Consider the following 19,532-nt stretch of genomic DNA (forward strand, 5'->3'; position numbering starts at 1 on the left):
TCCTACTCCTCCTCCTCCTCCTCTTCCTCCTGTCCAATCAGAATAAACGAGAGAAAATATGCAAAACAAAGATAACGCTTTTTACAGAAACGAATCCAAACGAGCGCGAATGTACAAATCCTCGTAGCTTTATCCGTTTGTACGTTGAGTGTATCTCTGTACGTTGAAATTTTACAGAATTAAGTGATCGGATTGGAGAGACCTTGTCTCTTAATTCGATATGATCGTGCAACGAAGTACACAAGAGAGAGAGAGAGAGAGAGAGATGTGGAAATGGATACGTTTGAAAAAAGAAATAAACCAACGAACACCAAGGAAGAAAAAAAAAAGAGAAAAAATAACGACGACATCAACAACAACAACAACAAAAAAAGAAAAAAAAAAAAGGAACGATAGAGTTAACTTTCGCAGATGTTACATCATTGGAAGTTTAAACGCGTGCGCGTGGCAAACGAGAAAACTGCAAACGAGCCTCGAAATTGTCGCGAAACAACGACGCGTACCGAACGCGAAACTGCGATACGACCAATCATTTTTCTGATTGCACTACTATACATATAGACGTATATATGTGTGTATGTATATGTGTACATATATACATACATACATACATACATATATACACGATCGTATAGCCATACATCGAATGATATGCACGTACGTTGCAAAAGGCGTATGTTGTGTCGGCTTATCGGCGTGGTTTGATGTGCTGCGCCGAGGTTATCGATGATGCATTTGCAGCTGCGACAAGTACGACTAGAGCGAGAAAGCCATACAAAGCTACGAGAGAAGAGAAGAGAAGAGAAGAGAGAAGAGAAGAGAGAAGAGAAGAGAAGAGAAGAGGTGGTTCACGATGACGATGTCGGTGATTGTAGTTGTGTTCGTGCTGGCGTTCGACCGATACCGAATCGATATCTCTCGTCGTAGCACCGTGCTCGGCTCTTGCACGACCGGAGATACGAGAAGCCGTACGTGTTCGCGTGTCCATATGTTTGTAGCTCTGTGTGTGTGTGATCGTGTGTATGTATATGCGTGTGTCTGTACATACATGTATGTGTCAGTAAGCTCGTCACCCTATTATCGCGTGTACGCGACTTCTCAATTTTTCCACGTCGAATAAGCGACAAATTCTTTATCTCTTTCCTTCGTTCATTTTGTAAATACCCTCAATGAAAAATGATTGATATCCCAATGATATACGTGCTTTCTTAATTCTATCATATCAGTTATGTCACGAACTTTAAGGCAATTAAACGAAATGAAATTACTAGACACGCGACGTGCAAACGATCTCTCTCTCTCTCTCTCTCTCTCTCTCTCTCTCTCTCTCTCTCTCTCTCTCTCTCTCGATCGTTGTTAGTCGAACGGAAAATTTGCAGAAGAGTCGTTCGAGTATCTTTCTCGACACGTCGCAAGGGTAGGAAAGTCCTTTCTTGTTTTCGTGCCGCGAATCCGAAACTCATCGTACACGTACTCACTTCTCCGCGTCTGCAGCAACTCGTTCTATCGTTTAAGCTTTGCGAAGGGAGAAGAGATGGAAGAGAGAGACGAGAGAGAGAGAGAGAAAGAGAGGAGGGTGAAAAAAGGGAAGGGAGTACATGCTTGAAAAGCCGCCAAGTCTTCTCTTTTCCCACTCTCAGCGTGCCGCTACTCCCACCAACTTCTCTCCCTCGATTTTCCCTCAGGAGAGAAGGGAAGTCAGCCAGCTTTCGCCTCGATGTCCGTCCTACATGTGGTATCCGCGAAATTGCTCGGAAACTCTGGCAATAAGTCGACGCTCACGAATCGAGTCAGAGAGAAAAAGAAGGAGAACGAAAGAAAGAAAGATAGAGATAAAGAGAGAAGGAAAGAAAGAGAGAAAGCGAACGTGTCTTTTATTTCATTCGTACAAACAAACCTACCAGAGCAGCTCGAAAAATGTCCAAAGGATTTTGTGTAAACGCTTTTACGTGAGCAGCACCTCCTTCGCTTTCTCTCCTTTTCTATTCCACTTCTCTTTCTTCTCCTCTTTTTCCAGCACCCATCTTTCCTCGTCTTATTTTCTCTTCTTTATCAGACAGAACTCTTGTCGTCGTCCTCGATTCTTTCTTCTTCTTCTTCTTCTTCTTCTTCTTCTTCTGTTTTTCTTTTTCTTTCTTTTCTTTTTTCGTGTTCCATCGATCGTTCGCCACTTTTCTTACAAAACTTATTTCTCTTTACACGTACGTACCTACCTACCTACCTACCTACCTATCTACCCAGCCGCCTACCTACACATAATTACGTTTACACAAGGACGTATTACAGAAATTGAAATCCCACTCGTAACTTTGCGAGGATTGAAATATAAAATGAGAGTAAGAGAAAGAGAAAGAGAGAAAGAGAGAGACAGAGAGGGAGATGGAAAGACGACCGAGAAAAAAGAGGTTGACGTGGTCGTCGACGTAAAAATAGGTAGGTAACGCTCTAGTTCTTTAAAAGCGTGGCCACGAGCGTGCACTTATTGCATCCGAACGAACGAACTGACTGACGGACGGACGGACGGACGGACGGACGGTCGGATGGACGAACGCTTCATATACTTTTATCTTCGCGGTAGAGACCGACGAAAAACTTTATTTTTCTCGACGCATGCCGAGCACGACCATATCTCTCTTTTTAAATCGTCCTGTCGTAAAGCCACGAAGATATTTATTCGCGTTACAATGCTTTTAAAAACGAATTCTGTCACGTTTATAGTCGGCTCCGGCCAAAAATGTATCGGTTTATATATGTTTCTTGTGTATAGTTAAAAAAAAAAAAAAAAAGACACCCGAATATTGATTTCCCGAATATAATATACCTATCTATATTTCCAGTCTTTCTCGATTTATCTCGATTAGCATTATTTCGAAATTACGAATTGACAGACTCGAACCGAGGATATAAATCTATAATACGTAATTGCTCGTAAAACATGTAAATTAAATTAAAGAGATAGAGATAGAGATAGAGAAAGAGAGAGAGAGAGAGAGAGAGAGAGAGAAGAAATAGTAATAGCAAAGTGTGAAAATATGAACTGATTTATTCGACACTCGATTCATCTTTCGAGGACATACGACTAATAGACGTATGCAAATTGGAAGGTTAAAGGGAAAACCGCGCTTTGCATACGAGATAAATCGACTTGATACGAAGCAAGAGAAATCTTTCTTCTCTGTCTCTTTCTTTATCCGTCTCTTTCTCCCTTGGCATCTATCTCGTTCCCTCGTTCTCTTCGTGTTCATCTTCCACGGTCTCTACGGCGCGTCTAAATGTAAAGAAGGGGGATTCGAGAACGCGAAAGTGGATCATGTTAAATCCTTTGAATTATGGAATTTAATTCTACCGGGGGATTCTCCGGTCGTTAGCCTTTTAAATGTAACACTGACGGAAGAGAAACCAAGTTCGCTGAAAGATCGTGTAAAGAGCATCGTTAATCGTCGCGCAAGGCGATTTACTTAATCTGTTGACTGCGAGCGTAACGCCGTGCTTGCTTCTCTAAATTTAAAGAGTGTATGAGAGAGCGAGAGCGAGAGAGAGAGAGAGAGAGAGAGAGAGAGAGAAAGAATCATAGGATTTACTTAGGTATACGGAAAGAAAACCCGCAAAACTTTCCCTCTACTTACATATGTAATTATTCGCGAGTGCTAATTGTTCGTTAGAAAAATAAAATCTGTCTTTGTTCAACCGTCCGTGTTAAATCTTTCTTCTTATTTATTCTGTGTTCTTTTTCTTTTTGTTTCTTTTTTTTTTTTTACACGTTTTTTTTTATTTATACGTTTCTTCTCCAAAAGAAATAAAACGATCGCTTTCGAAAGTAATTACGTCGTTAAAGTAGATACATACGGGACACGTTTTATTAACGAATGGACACGAACAACTAATGTATGAGAGTTGAAGGGGGAAAAGAAAAAGAAAGAAAAATATTACAACAAAATCAAATTTCTTTTAGAGAAAGAGGGATGTGACACGTGACATGAAAGATCTATCTCCAAGAGAAAATAGAAGAAGCAACGGTTTCACGTGTAAGAGAGAGAGAGAGAAGAGAGACGGCGGACGAACGAAGGGTTTGTCGAGAGGAGATGCTAACAGGAGTAACGCGTTTACACCGCGACGCGCTTTTCACGGGGGTGTTTCAACGACAGGGAAGGCCGTGCTCTTTCTCTCTCTTGGCCGACACCCTTGGCACAACACGTTTGCAAGAACGGAGGGTGTAAACTGAGAAAAGAGAAAGAGAAGTGAGTGCGAAAGAGAGAGAGAGAGAAAGGGACAGGTCTACCATTCCAACCTCAAAAAGCACATAACGCTTTGGAGCGTGTCAGGAGGACGCACGTTTAGAACGAAAGCTGTGCGTGAGTAATATAAAAAAATTGCAGTTTTCTTCCAACCACCTCCCGTCCTTCAATCTCTTTTTTACTTTTTATTCTGTCTCCCATGCCACGTATCGTAGGTGTGTCTTTTCGAGAGAGAGAGAGAGAGAGAAAGAGAGAGAGAAGAAAAAAGAAGAGAAAAGGAAAAGATAAATAAATATACATACTAGCATCTGTCTTCGCGTAATTGGATTGACATTGGGATTGTAGTCCCATTAATATATCTATTCGAGAACTCGTTCGTCCTTTGCAAAATGCCTCTCTCCGGCACAACGTACGTATGTATGTACGTTCCAGTTATCGAAGCGAGACCACAAACGCAGAACAATCGTGCAGCATGATAAATTATCGATGGGTCGCTTTATCGAGCGATAAACGCAGCACGGTCCGTTGTATAATCCGGCTGTAATAGTAATCCTACGATTATTCCGATATTTGTGTTCTCACGATTACCATTAGACAGATCGCTCGCGACCTAATGACATAATCGAGATCCGAAGCCCACTGTCAATTTAATGCATTCCTATTAAATCCATAGCTCGTGGCTCTGTTACCGATCGGTCCGTCTACAATAACTACTACTACACGATCTCAACTATGTATTACATATATACCTTGTATTAGCCACAGAGAAGGACGGTATATGCACGTACGCGTGCACGTGCACGCACGCATGCACGCAGGTAGGTAGATAGGTAGGTAAGGTAGGTAGGTAGGTAGGTAGGTAGGTAGGTAGGTAGGTATATATAACATCGATAATCCTTGTCCAAGTTCGCGTGTCCCTTAGGTCCCATAGACCCGTAAAAGACGAAATCGTGAGACATGCTTCTTACCACGTTAAAACCGGTTGGTAAAAGGTGGAGGCAAGACCATCTTATTCGAATTGCTAATTAGGTGCGTGCGGAATTACTGTAAATCGACGCTCGGACGACTATTACTGTAAAGATAGTTCCCCGTACACGAAATCCTCGAAAGTCTTAACTGCTACTATTAGTTTCTAACCGAGCGTCGTCGTACTATTCGTAATTTTCATTCTATTTTTCGATTTTCAACGAGACCTGATAAATGAAATTCTGGTAGAACACTAATTAGAAACTTTATCGAACGATTTATATTCTACGTCATCGGATATAATGTTACCTATATACTTTCGAGCACGGTATAACCTACTAATTAACGGACCCATGAAGAGCGATACTGTTAAATAGATCTGTGATTGATGATCATGAACAAGAGACATTGATTTTACCGTAAACAACGTGCTAAAGGTAAGAGGAAGGAGAGGAGAAGAAGAAGGAGAAGGAGAGGACATAGCATAATTTCCTTCGCTTAGTACGCTCGCGAAACCTTGATACTCGAGCAGAGTCCATAAATCCACGGTGTCGTCGATGCAATCAATTCACTTTAATCAGAAACGTCCAACCGAGTCGCGGACTCTTCTTATTATCGCAGCTGCAGGCGAGAGGCATTAGATACAGTTCCTTACAAAAGTGTAAAACGTAACGAAAGTGTTCGCGTAAACTCGAACTCGACTAACGAATGAAAAAAGTAAAAAGAAAAAAAAAAAGAGAGAAAAGAAGGGAGGAAAAAAAAGAAACAGAAAAAATGACTTATCTCCATCTAATTAAACATAATTCTTAATATATCAAACAATACGAATTTCTTATCATCCTACCGGATAAAACAAAGCAAACTCTTCCTTTTTCTATATTTCGTTCTCCGGTAAAAATGAAACTTCGTGTTGTTGATCAAGAAGATATAAAAAAAAAAAAAAAAAGAAGAAAAGAATTATGACAAAGCTCCCGTTAATTACCTCGGTATAATTTTAATCTGCGATCACTGGCTCGAAGAAAGACGTAAATTAACGAGCGCGAAAATCAACGACCGCGAGAGAGAGGAAGCACATATACTTTCATTTTTTTTTATTTCTTTTTCTTTTTTTTTTTCGAATCCAACCAAGTCAACTCTGCCTAGAGAGAACGATTCACTCGTTTTAGAATACTTCTTCAATTTTTTTCTTTTCTTTTTTTTCTTTTTTCTTTTTTACAAGCAATACTATAATAATACACTTTTGCGAGCAAACGTACATACGCACGTACGTAGATAGGAGTACATACGTACACAGAGGCCAGGTCCATGCGCCATTAAAAGCAACGACCGGAATTATTTGCAAAGTGAGACGATGAAAGCGCTCGTTACTACGCGACGAGAAACGTGTACACGTACGCACGTGTGCTTCAACTGTGTTACCTTTTCGTTGTCACATGTGTTTATAGATTCCGCGTATCACTGACTCTCGGACGCAATAATAAAACCATCTTCGGATTCGTAAGATGGAACGTTAATTTAAATTACGCATATCCGCTTCTCTTTCGAGGAAAAAGAAAGTTAATGATAAAGAAGACAAAAAAAAAACGATCTTCGATCCTTGAATCGATTTCTCGAATCGATCGTTTCTCAATGACCTAAACCAATATTCTTGTTGAACGAGTTACTCTTATTATTACTTATAAAATTCTTGTCGGTTTAATACTTTTTATATATATATATCTCTCTCTCTTTCTCTCAGTTACACATTTATATAACTCGTAAGAGAATATCGTGTCTATTTTTCGCATAAGGCAGAGACAGGTGTAGGTACCCACGTAGCGTGTTGTCGTACGATAAAGCGAAAATGCAGGGACGATTATACGGGCCGAGTACGAAAGGAGTGTGAAAAAGGTAAAAAAAAAAAAAAAAAAAGAAAAAATAGAAAAAAGAGAGAGAAAAAAAAGGAAGAGTCGAAGCGAAAGAGGTACCTGGTGTGGCTGCAGGGTGTCGGGGATGGGCTGCGGGCTATTAGCCGGCCGTGCTTATAGGACGCATCGGCGCAACCTCCACCTCCAAGCCGTTCCGGTTTTGTCTCTGCATTCTGTAAACAAAAAAAAAGAAAATAGAGATAATTAGGTTATTTGTGATATCGAAACGTATGTATATCGCACGTCTATTATTACGAACGTTCGAAATCATATTTTGTTTCTCGGCAAAATTTTCAATTAGCTGATGATGCAACGCATTAGATGCAAAAAAGAAAAAAAAGGAAAAAGAGAGAGAGAGAGAGAGAGAGAGAGAGAGAGAGAGAGAGAGAGAGAGAGAGAGAGAGAGAGAGAGAGAAGAAAATCACGACGTACCTACGCAGACAGACACATTGTGTTACACGTTGTAAAAAGGTGAAAAATAAAAGGTAGGGGAAATAGGAAGAAGAGAGAGGGAGAGAGAGAGAGAGAGAGGGCGAAGGATGGCCAGCGTGTTTGCACTAGCGCCGACGTTGCATCAGTATGCGAACGGTGTGTCTGATTAAACGTCGATATGCTCCCTTCCTCACCCTATTTCGCCTTCCACCCTCCTGTACACAGAGAATCACGAACGCGCAAAAGCACGCGCCTACCCTCGCGATCGTGTACTACATAGTCGTCAGACTCGAGGGACTGACTCGACCGAATGAAAACCTTGAGATCTTTCTTTCTTTCTTTTTTTTTCTTGTTCTTTCTTTCTTTCTTTCTTTCTTTCTTTCTTTCTTTCTTTCTTTCTTCCCTTCTTTCTTTCCTTCTTTCTCCTTCACAAAGCTTCGATTAATATTTATACTCGGCGATTTGAAAAAGTATGCTTAATCGAGCGTTTAAGACGATTCAACGAAACGAGTTCTTTCAGCAAGGCCAATTAAGCCAAGTTCTTGAGAGAGTTATAGCTTCCGAGTTACGCCCGAGGATACTTGAGCAACGCTCGAGATGATAAAGAAAGAAGGACAGGATAATGCGTGAGAGGTGCGAAGAGAATTTCTTTCTTTTTATTTTTTTCCTCCTTTTTTTTTCCTTCCGCTTCTGAAAGTGACGATAATGAAATTCCAAGGGAATGAGAATGAATTATCGTCGATTCGTTTATATTATCGAAACAATTTAAAGGTCATGTAAAATGTCTTCTGGTCTAGCATATAAACGATCGTATTATAAGTAGTAGGTTTAATAGACGTGTAAGACGGGATATCTCCGAATGAGATATAGATAATAAAAAAAATAAATAAATAAAAAAATAAAAAAGCGAACAAACTTCGACCTGACGCGAGCTCTACGAGCCCTTTAATTTCTCGATTATCAGTTTTCTATCATCCCTCTCGATAACACGGTACGCCCAACGATTTTATCCGATTTCCTACTTTTTTCTACTTTTCTGTTTTCTTTTTCTTTTTTTCTCCTTTTTTTTTTTTATTCCTTTTTCTTTTTTTCTCTCCGTGTAAAACGCGAGCTCGACCGCGAATACTTTTTAAAGGGCCGACGTCTATGGTGTAATACACGCATACACATAGGTATACACACGTAAAAGGAAGGAAGGAAGGGCTGTCTGACGCTCGTCGTTGGTGGAAAAGTTTATATTGGATTTCATATTTAATGGAACGCACACTCTTGCCACCATCGTCACTGCTACCACTACTACTACCTACCACCACCACCACCACCACCTCCACCTCCGCTTTCCAGATAAATTATTTATGTTGAGACACGCTCGGCCTCTGTTTCCCTCTTGGTAAAGGTGACGAGAAAGGTAACCGTGAGAAAAAGATAAAGGCAACGAGAAAGTAAAAGAAAAGAAAAGAAAAGAAAAAGAAAAGAAAGAAAACTAGAGAGAAGAAGGGGAACGTAGAAATCGAAGTTTCCTTGTTATCACCGCGATTATATTATTTATTATCCAAAAAGAAATAACACTCCGAGAGGTCGGCCAAGGAAAATTACATTTAGTTTCTTCGTTAACGAGACAATAAAATACGACGGTATACGCCATCTTCGATATTCTTCCGAGAGCGTAATTAAGAAGGCATTCAAATTCGAGCCACATTATGTAGATTCAAGGAGGATAAAATAAGAGAGAAAGAGAGAAAGAGAAAGAGAGAGAAAGAGAGAGACGACTATGGAAAATTGTTATTAATTTATCGTCTGAAGAGGGCCGAGAGTACGCTTTAAACGACTACGTATATACGTAGAGTCAGGGGTAAACCACGATTGTCGTTAAAACGGAAGGACGAAGGATTCCTCCTCGAGGAAAGGAGAAACTCCTCGACCGATTCGAGATACTCGGACGGTGCCTTTTAATTGGGCCACCATTCTCGAAAACCGAAGAAGGGAGAGATCCGGAGAAAAGTAGAAACAGGAAAGAAGAAGGCTAAAAAGATACAACGCGAAGGTACACCGACGCCATTCATCCTTTTAATGGCTTCATTGAATCTTCAAGAGGGTAGTAATTGATGACTCTTCATTGTCCTCCCGTCCTACTATTACCGAGGGTTGATATCTTTGAGAAACGGACTGAAAATTACCACCCTCTGTATCCGATCTTATCGACACTTTAATACGATCGACTTTTTCTGTCGGCTTAATGTTATATAATACATGTCAGGTTGTATTGTATGGTGAAAGAATATTTTAGGTAAAAGTTTATATCGTATTTTACGTATATATATATATATTTATGTACATAAAATTAAATGCAAGAAAGAATTAAAACTCGCATTGTTAACGATACTTTATTCGTTCTCAGCTTCGTCTCGGTATCGTGTACTTTCAGTAACCTTTCCATAGTACGACCATACAAACGGCACGACAAAGTGCCCATGAAATCTCGTAGAAAGAGAAACGATTCGATAATTGGCAGAATAAATCACATTGGCGTAGTATAAGTGGATGGATTCGAACGAGAAGTGCGAGAGAGAGAGAGAGAGAGAGAGAAAATAGGAAAGGAAGAAAGAGAAAATCTAGAGGGATTGGAGTAGGAAAAATCTGCTTAATTGCTCTCCGTTGTTCAAAGGATAGCTTATGCCTGAGATCAGGCTTGTTCGTCGAGTCGATTTTCGCTATAGTTCAAGTGCACATACATAAAACAACACAACGCTTTGATTATTACTTCACGTGAACGAGAAAAAATAGGAGAGAAAAAAAGAAAGATAGAGAAAAAAAAAGTAAAATGAAGGATGAAAACACACACATATATATATATGTCGTTGTAAAAAAAAAAAGAAAGAGAAAGAAAGAAAAAACGTCTGATTTTTCTTCTTTTTTTTTTTTCTTCATTTCTCATCGAAATTTTCGAATTCAAAACTTCCACAATGGTGTTTTCCTTGTCTCTCGCTCAGCATCCGACGTGTCATCTCTGACGAACGGCGCGCTTGTTTCTGCTAGGTGAAATTGCTATGCCGCGTCCGAATATCGTACGCTGTGTGTTACCCGCACACGGGCCAACGCGGCAATTTGTCAAAGAGTGCACTCGACCGAGGCATCGATTAATTTAACGATTAAATTATGCCACCTTCCTGCCGGCGTATATCCGTCGCGTTACCGAGTCGAGTCGAATGAAAGAGTTATATGCTCTCCTAAAAATCATTCGGCTATACATCAACGTTTTCCATCTAGCCTATTCCGATGATATCCGATCTGGTAATATATCAATTACGATTATTATTTCTTGTCTCTAAACAAAAAAAAAAGAAAAAAAAATTTCATTTCCACACTAATTGCAAAAGCAAAGAAATAGAAAGATTACGCGAGATAGATCGAATGGTGCAAATCGATCAACCCTTATAAAGTAAAATTTCGTTAATTTTATTAAACGTCAATAATAAAATCAATTATAATGAAAATCGTTGGAAACTCGCACGATCTATAACGATCAAGTTTTAAACGCGTTGTTTCTTTGTTCCTTTTTTATTTTTTAATCTTTAACTTTTTCTTTTAATCAATCGAGGTTTTCTTGAAGATTAAATTATAAACGAAATATACATATGTACGTACATATATACATATAAATCTACAGACATACATACATACATACATACATACATTCATGCACACGTATATACATATGTAGGTTTAGGACCGATCTATAGTGGTTAACCTCGGCTGCTTTTGAAACGAACCACCGGTCGCCATCAGTGGAGAACTTAATCTACGGACGATCATTACGCGTAACAAAGTCACGTGCGGATTCGAGAGCGAAGCTTGGTAGAAACAGTTCGATGATTTAATGTCTCAACTTCTCCGTATGCTTTGCGCGTTCGTAAATCGAATAAATTTCGGTGCGTTCGGGTTGTGAGAGAGAAAGAGAGAGAGAGAGAGAGAGAGAGAGAGAGAAAGAAAGAAAGAAAGAGAGAAAAAGAAAAAGAAAGAAACAGACGGATAGACAGTAAAACAGAAACTCGACTATGTCTTCTGCAATAGTCAAAAATTTATTTATTTTACCCTCTTCCATTTCCCGTACATTTCGTTTTCATTTCTCGAGAGAAAATCGAACTAAACGAGATCGTAGTATCGAATAAAATATCCAATGTTCGCAAGCACCGAAGAATATAGCACGTCGACGCGATTATTTCTCGTAAATCAAACGAAATAAGATTCTAAGTGTCGTTCTTATAAGTCGATGAATCTATGATAAACAAAAAAGAAACAAATAATAAATAAAAAAGAAACGAGAAGAACAAGTATATGTATGTAAAACAAGGGAGAAAAAATGTTTACGAAAACAAACAAGAAAAAGAAGAAGAAGAAAGAAAAGAAAACCACATTAACGCGCTAATTAACCATTTCCGTAGGGAAGTAAGTAGTTTTTAGTTCGGATAGATAAGTCACATTTAACCGTGATACCGTTTAATCGTCGAAACGACCTTTTCGCTAATTGGTACGCCATTGCAGTCGCCTTTGACGTGGAATACGAAAGGTACGTCTCTCTCTCTCTCTCTCTCTCTCTCTCTCTCTCTCTTTCTCTCTTTACTACTCGCACGTCGCTCGTTTGAATTCATTTCCCTTGGTCCATCCCTCGCTCTTTTAACTACGAAAGGAGAGACTTTGTGTGAATTTAACGGCGATAACGAAGCGCGACTTCGTCGATAGTAGCCAGCCGACTAATTGGTTCGACTACGAACGTGTACATACAATGCGATCTCGTCGGATCACTTTCGAGTAGTATCTACCTACTAGAAGAGAAAGAGAAGAGAAAGAGAGAGAGAGAGAGAGGGAAAGAGAGAATACGAAATCCTATTTCTGTCAATGTCTTTTCACCTTTCGATCCACGCTCGTTCGAAATTTCGAACGCTTTCAAACTCGTTCTTCCTCCGATCCTACCGATACACATCATTTCTCTAATTATTCTCGTCTTAACGTTGCCATGAATGGATTTACAATTACAAAATCAAAAGGAAATTGCAAAAGCTATATCATCGATCTCTCCGTATCTTTTCTCTTGTCTTTTTTATTTATTTATACGCGTTTCTTTTCTCTTTGCTATTTTTCTTTTTTTTTTTTTCTTTATTTCACGTAATTCGAACGATCGTTTTGACGTTGGACAGGGCTTTAAATCGATGGTTTTTAATAACATTCAAAATTCACAAGCGGAAAGTAATACTCGTCCACAAAATCGTATACTCTACATAGGTGTATAAATTATTTTTTACAGAGGGGTAAATAAATAAATGATGCCTCGTATACTCGGAAATTTTTCTTTTTTTTTTTTTCTTTTTCGTTCTTTTTGTTCCCTTTCTTTTTTTTTACAGCAAATTGAACGTTTATCGGCAAAAGCGATCCGTTTTTCGATCGGTCGAGTTGGCTTTCGTAGAAGCCACGATGAATCATAATTAACCACTTTTGAAGGCACGCATCGATAGGGCCGAGTGCAACAACGGCCATTAAGCGTGACGATCCGTCAGCGATTTTACGCTGTGCTAATAACGTGTAATGTCGAATTAACGCGACGTCCGCATTTATTCGTTCTCTCCCACTCCCACTCTCTCTCTCTGTCTCTCTCTCTCTCTTTCTCTCTCTCTTTCTCTCTTTCTCTCTCCTCTTTCCCCTTCTCGTTATGTCGCTCGCGAAACGAACGCACGTTCCCACCGATATATAGGCCGAACACATTGCATTAATGTTGAATACGTTTTCGGTGTGATCGTATATCAAAATGGCTGACGTAGCGACCGCGATGCAGCCAATCCATGCCAGAAATAGCCGCGAATTAAAATCGCATTGGCCTACCTACGCGTGATCAAAGATGACACTCTATCCGATATCGTTGACGATTCGATTTGTAAACGCATATTCGCGATCTGTGTCCTACGGGAAATAAAGAAGGAATTTCATACAAATAGATAGATTATATTAATTCAATATCGCGTAGGAAGTAGGATGCGTGTGTGTATATATCGTATAACTGAATAAGGTGTCTGGCGCTTTTAAACTTAACGAGTACCTTTGATCTCGTACAATTTTTTCATAAGAAATAAAAACTAGATCGCGTAAAAAGAGAATAATAATGGTCGTTTACATCAAACATCAGAACGGCAGAATTACTCGATTAACAAATATACATAACATATACATATACATACATACATACATACATACATACATACATACATACATACATATATATATAGATATATATATATATATATATATATATATATATAAACACCATTAACATTGTGATACATTAAACCGCGTGAGTTTAATGAGCCGATAATCTCGACCTCTTGAAGAGAGCTGCTTTATCACGAGTCGAGACGATAAACCGTGACGACGACAAAGACGACAAAGAAACGTGTTTCCACGCGCGAGAGCCCCCCAACATATTAACGCTGCATGAATGCGTGGCCGTTGATGCGTTGAGAATAGAACTTTAAGTACGAGGCCGAGTGACGTCATTGCCGTTCTCGCGTTGATACGTAGTAGTACTTACTCTTTCGCGTACCCTCCGCCACTTTGGAATGTTTCACGCCTACGAATGCTCGTAAGAATCGGTCAAATCGAATTTACTTTATCGCATTATTATTCGTAAATCTTTTTATTACTTACGTAATATAACGATCTAACAAATATTTGTTTACATGGGTTATATATTGTACACGTACGTACGTACGTACGTGCGTATAGGTGTATGATCGATATAGGTGTATGAATCGTATGATCGACTTTTTGTTCAGAACGTCATTACTTCCTTATCTTGTACAATGTCACGAACAACGAGAAGTCTTTGAAAGATGTTTTACATTCGAAAAAGAGAAAGAATAAGAAGAGAAGAAAAGTAAAAAAAAAGAAAAGGAGGAGAAAAACGATGATAAAAATTCGACGCGCTTGCACGTAAATCGAGTAAAATGAATAAATATTCTCGGTAAGCAGGAAAATCTTTAAATACAATGGTGTGCAATGACATCGTAAAAGAGTCATGATCGTAAAAAGAGTTATAAAGAGGAAGTGGTGTAAAAAGAAAAAAGAGAGAGAGAGAGAGAGAGAGAGAGAGGGAGAAAGGAATAGAGGATTACGAGTGAGAAATCTCGCGGTTAACTTTTATGGTGCAATTAACGTATTTATACGATACCCAACGAATCAGAAATGTTTTAACTGTTCCCTTTTTCTTGCTCTTCCTCTTTCGTTTACTATCTCCTTTTCGCTCCACCTTTCTCTCTCTCTCTCTGTTTTCTCTTACTCTTGAATCGGTCCACGAGGAACTCCAAACCACGCCACAGCACGCTTTTATCCACAAACTTCTCTTAATGGCTGATCAACAAGAAACCCAAAGTTCCATCTCGGTGGAAACTTTTTAATTAAAGAAAAAGAAACGTAGGGTTGAGTATCTTTCGAAGGATCTTTCTCTCCCTCTCTCTCTCTCTTTTTCTCTCTTTCTCTTCCTCTTTCTCCTTCTCTTCTTTTCTTTTTTTCTTCTTTTTTTTTTTTAGAACGATGCCCACGATTAGAAACCACAACCGATTCTCTATCTCCAAATTTTTCATACGTCCTCGTCGAGCTTCCTTCGTCGAACTTTTACACGTCTAATTATTACGTAACTTGATTATCCAGCAAAACTCGAACTCGGATCCGAGATTTTTCCTCGTTGAAAGGATAAGAAAATAAAGGGAAGGAGGAAAGAGAAAAATGAGGATGAGATATATAGGAAATCGTAGCACCGACAACGAGGAAAAACAATTTTACTCCTCCGAGCTATTTCCTTTCTTCGAGATGAGTTCCAGGATGAGAATGAACAACCGATTGAAAAACCGCGAAAACGAACAACGAAAGGAGCCCGACTGGAGTTCGTCGATCTGAAATTTTCTTCGTGCAAGAGTAGGACGACGATATCGAAGAAAGACAGACAGATGGATGGAGAGAGACAGAGAGAGAGAGAGAGAGAGAGAGAGAGAGAACTATACAAGTCGTTGAGTAAGAAGATAATCCACAAGTGGACTCGTGAGTAAACGATCTTCTCTAAAACAGTCGAGTTTCTATCTCCATGTTTCTTTCTCGCAAACACGTACTTAGTTACTTTCTTACCTACACATTGACGTACTTGTGTTGAGTGATAAGCGATAACGAATAAAGAATAATCGTTTTATAGCATATCTTCTTTCTTCTTCTTGTTGTTCTTCTTCTTGTTACTCTCCTTTTTCTTATTGTTCGATATATTATTTACTAATAAACGAACTACGTAAGCACTTGCGTATCACGAACGAAATTCAAAAGGAAAACGTAGAGAAGTATATTAAAACGAAATAAGCGACTAAATCGAAGCGACATACTTTGCAGATCTATCCTGCTTCGTGTCCGTAACCTTACTACTAATATCACGAGTATATTCCAAAGTCCTTCGAATCTACAAACACCAACGAACGGGACGACCTTTCTTTGTTTTCCTTAACGACGAAGCTTTCAAAAAAAAAAAAAAAAAAAAAAAAAAAGAGAGAGAGAAAAGAAAAGAAAAGAAAAAAGAAAAAGAATTCGAAGGCAATTTTCAAACACCATCTCTACCAATTTTCAGACCCTTCCACAGCGGGACGTCGATGTTATTGTCTGATTCTTAGAATACCAACAACAACAAAAAAAAAAAGAAAGAAAGAAAGAAAAGGAAAGAAACTACTTTTGAATAAGCATCGATCCTGACTGACCCGAGAATATGAAAGAAAATGTTAAACATATGACTAGTTTTGTACTCAAGTTCTTTCGTGTAAAAATATCCAAAATGAAAAAGGAGAAATATACATGGCCTATATCTTAGAATACATACCTAGCGATCAAACATCGTGATATGCAAATGGATCGAACGCAAAATCGAAGATACCTACCTATGTTGTACGTACAAAGAGAGAGAGAGAGAGAGAGAGAGAGATAGAAAACGTCATATATATATATATATATATAAATGTATATGTGTATATGTAAATGTCGAATATGAGAACGTACACGCTCTGGGCGTTCACGGATCGTCGAGGCGAATTATTCCGCCTGTACGGCCATTCGTTGTAATACAGCTTGCGTATTATATTCGCGCTCGGTTCGTCGTAACGCCATTAATGGGTTCTGTAAGGTCTTCTTCCCGCCACCAGACTACCACCAGCACCAACACCAACACTAGCACCAACACCAGCACCAATATCGTCACTACTACTACTACTATTACTACTACTATCTACTATCCTTCACCCTTCTCGCTTTTCCTCCCTTTACCCAGAACCGTGAAATCGATCGACTAGCAGAACCTAATGGCGCCATCCCGTATAGCGAAACGCGGAAAATAGCGGAGGCGTAAGAGAGGGGGATCGGAGAAGAGAGAAGAGGGAGAGGGGTAGAAAGAGAGATACGATGAAAATTCGACGAAACTTCTCTTGAAACTGCATACTTTTACGATTCCTGTCTTTCTTCCTATCTCAAAACAATCGATAAGATATAAAAATGAAAGATTTATTTAGAATGGATTTAAAACGAATATATTTGTGATCAATGTATTTTTATCAAGACTATTATCATTTGCCAATTGGTTTAGCAAATAACTCGAACGAATAAATAAATATATATATATATATGTATATATGTATATATATAGATAATATTTATTAATGTTCGAGTTAAAGATAACTTAAATTGAAGAGGGAAGAAAGAGTGTAAAAATAATATTGAACTGGCTTGGCCGTTTGGAAGGAAAAACGAGGAAGAAACGAGTAAAGAAAGAGAGAAAAAAAAAAGAGAAAAAAGGGACAATCAAGAAAGCAAGAAGGCAAAGAGACGATTCTCGTTTCACGAGAGTTTGCTAATTACATCGATTCGAAATGCTCGCGATTTGGTGGACGAGAACGAGGAGAAAAGTAAAGTGCAACTATTGCATTAAATTTAACGATCGCTTAAGTTTAGTTCGAATCGTAAAGTGTAGATACGTGGTACGTGTATTCGCATTTAAACACTAACCACAAAGTCAAATATTTCGGTTCGTAACTTGGACCACTTGTCGTCTCTCGATCGAACGTGACGAGTAAACGCAACGAAACGAAACGAAACGAAACGAAGCCAAACGAAACGAAACGAAACGAAACGAAAAAAAAAGATGTATATAAAAATAATATTTTTTGATGAACGAGTTTTCTCGAAAATTATTTTCTCGAATAAATTTTTAAAAATGATTTGCGATTTAAAAAGATTCGATAGTAGAAACGAAGATGAAAGAGAGTTTTCAAGATTATAAGCGTTCTACAAGATTAGATAAGTACTTACACAGCTTTCGGATTAGCACGAGTCTAACGGAATAACGATAATCTAACATTTGTTACGGCTTCACGGGTTAACAGAGGAAGAAAGAGAAAGAAAGAAAGAAAGGAAGGAAGAAAGAAGGAAAGAAAAAAAAAGAAAGAAGAAAGGGAAGTCGACAGAATGACGACGAGTATATAGTAGCACTAACGTCGTCGTAAACGTATTATCCAGGTCGTCGTTAGTCTCTCGTGCAAGCAGGTAAGCGCAGGTAGTAAATGTGAACCGCCTGTGAATAGATCCGTACCTTGTGGCAGTACCGCCTATAATAATTCACGACATTTTCCTCCTTGGTGAAACAAATTTTCTTACAAAGTAAAGATATATAAAATGAAAAAGAATGAAAGACCGAGAGAGAGAGAGAGAAGGAGAGGGAGGAAAAGAGTAAAAAATATGATTTGCATGATGTATGCAAATGAAATACGATTAATAAAGAAAGCAACGTTCACAAAGACGAACTTCGATGTTTGCTCAACCTGTAACCTGGTACTTTTATTATTTTCTTCTTCTTTTTTTTTTATTATGAACTAGATTGCAAGTTAAGAATTAAAAAAAAAAAAAAAAAAAAGTAAAAGACAAAAAAAAAATAATAAAAAAAGAAAAAGAAAAGGAACAAAAAAAAGCGGCACATTTTCTAATATATTCTAAAAGCGTGTCTGTCTCTCGAATAACGTAAAAGGCTCTTATTAAAATCAGAGAAATTCTCGGAGAGTTCGTGAAGGAGAGAAAGTTTGTATTTCCGTGATCGTTTCGTAAAGTGAGAGAAGAGAGACAAGACAGGAAGAAAGTAAAGACAGAGAAAGAGAGAAACGGAAAGAGAGATAAAGAAAGACAAAGGGGGAGAGAGGAAAAAGGAGAAACGGACAAACGACGGTTAATAACTGGCACGTCCGTGTAAACTGCGAAAAGAGGGTAAGGAGGAAATAAAGTTGAGGAGGATACTCGCCTTGGCGGAACGTAAAGGAAGATTGGATTGGTTCCGCTCTTCCAATAGAGCCTGGAATCTCTCTCTCTCTCTCTCTCTTTCTCTCTCTTTCTCTCACCTTCTCTTTCCCATCACTCTTCTTCCCTCACACTTCGTATTTCGCATCGGCTCTCACGCGTATTCGAACATATACACATACACACACGCACACTCCTACATATATAGACAGAGAGAGAGAGAGAGAGAGAGAGAGAGAGAGACAAGCAGAGACTGCAAGAGAACGTGCAAAGACGACCTCGACGAGGGAATATTCTCTTTTGAAAATTGAGAAACACCTCGTCGAGGCACTTCGAGACGCTCGTTAGGCTCCTTTTTTAGATCTCCGTTCTCCCACGACGGGATTCATGCTCGAGACGATCTCTCTCTCTCTCTCTCTCTCTCTCTCTCTCTCTCTCTCTCTCTCTCGTTTCCCCTACCGAACTGTAATATCTCCCGATTTTTCAATAACACTCCAAGGATCCCGACTGGCTGGCTGGCTGGCTGGCTGGCTGGGTACTGCTTTTAATGTCAAGAACGACTCCTCCGGACATTCTCCTTCGTTCTACCTTTTCCTCTTTACCCGCTTTTTCGCTTATCCCATATCCCTTCTTACCCTCCACC

At 39.0% G+C, this 19,532-nt stretch overlaps 1 protein-coding gene and 1 long non-coding RNA gene across 9 annotated transcripts in view; one reads left to right on the plus strand and one right to left on the minus strand.

Moving 5' to 3' along the window:
* LOC127070393 (mucin-5AC-like) overlaps positions 1–19,532 on the minus strand; it is a 183,238-nt gene that overhangs the window by 41,806 nt on the left and 121,900 nt on the right. For all 8 annotated transcript variants that reach the window (XM_051008324.1, XM_051008315.1, XM_051008349.1 and 5 more), the window contains one exon: positions 7,169–7,281. The gene's annotated coding sequence lies outside the window, so the exon portion shown is untranslated. The remainder of the gene's footprint in view (positions 1–7,168; positions 7,282–19,532) is intronic.
* On the plus strand, positions 3,914–17,740 carry LOC127070645 (uncharacterized). Its single transcript, XR_007784595.1, has 3 exons — positions 3,914–4,352; positions 15,115–15,622; positions 16,191–17,740. It is a non-coding gene; the product is annotated as an uncharacterized LOC127070645 (long non-coding RNA).

This window comes from Vespula vulgaris, chromosome 1, assembly GCF_905475345.1.
Source record: "Vespula vulgaris chromosome 1, iyVesVulg1.1, whole genome shotgun sequence".
Classification (NCBI taxonomy): Eukaryota; Metazoa; Arthropoda; class Insecta; order Hymenoptera; family Vespidae; genus Vespula; species Vespula vulgaris.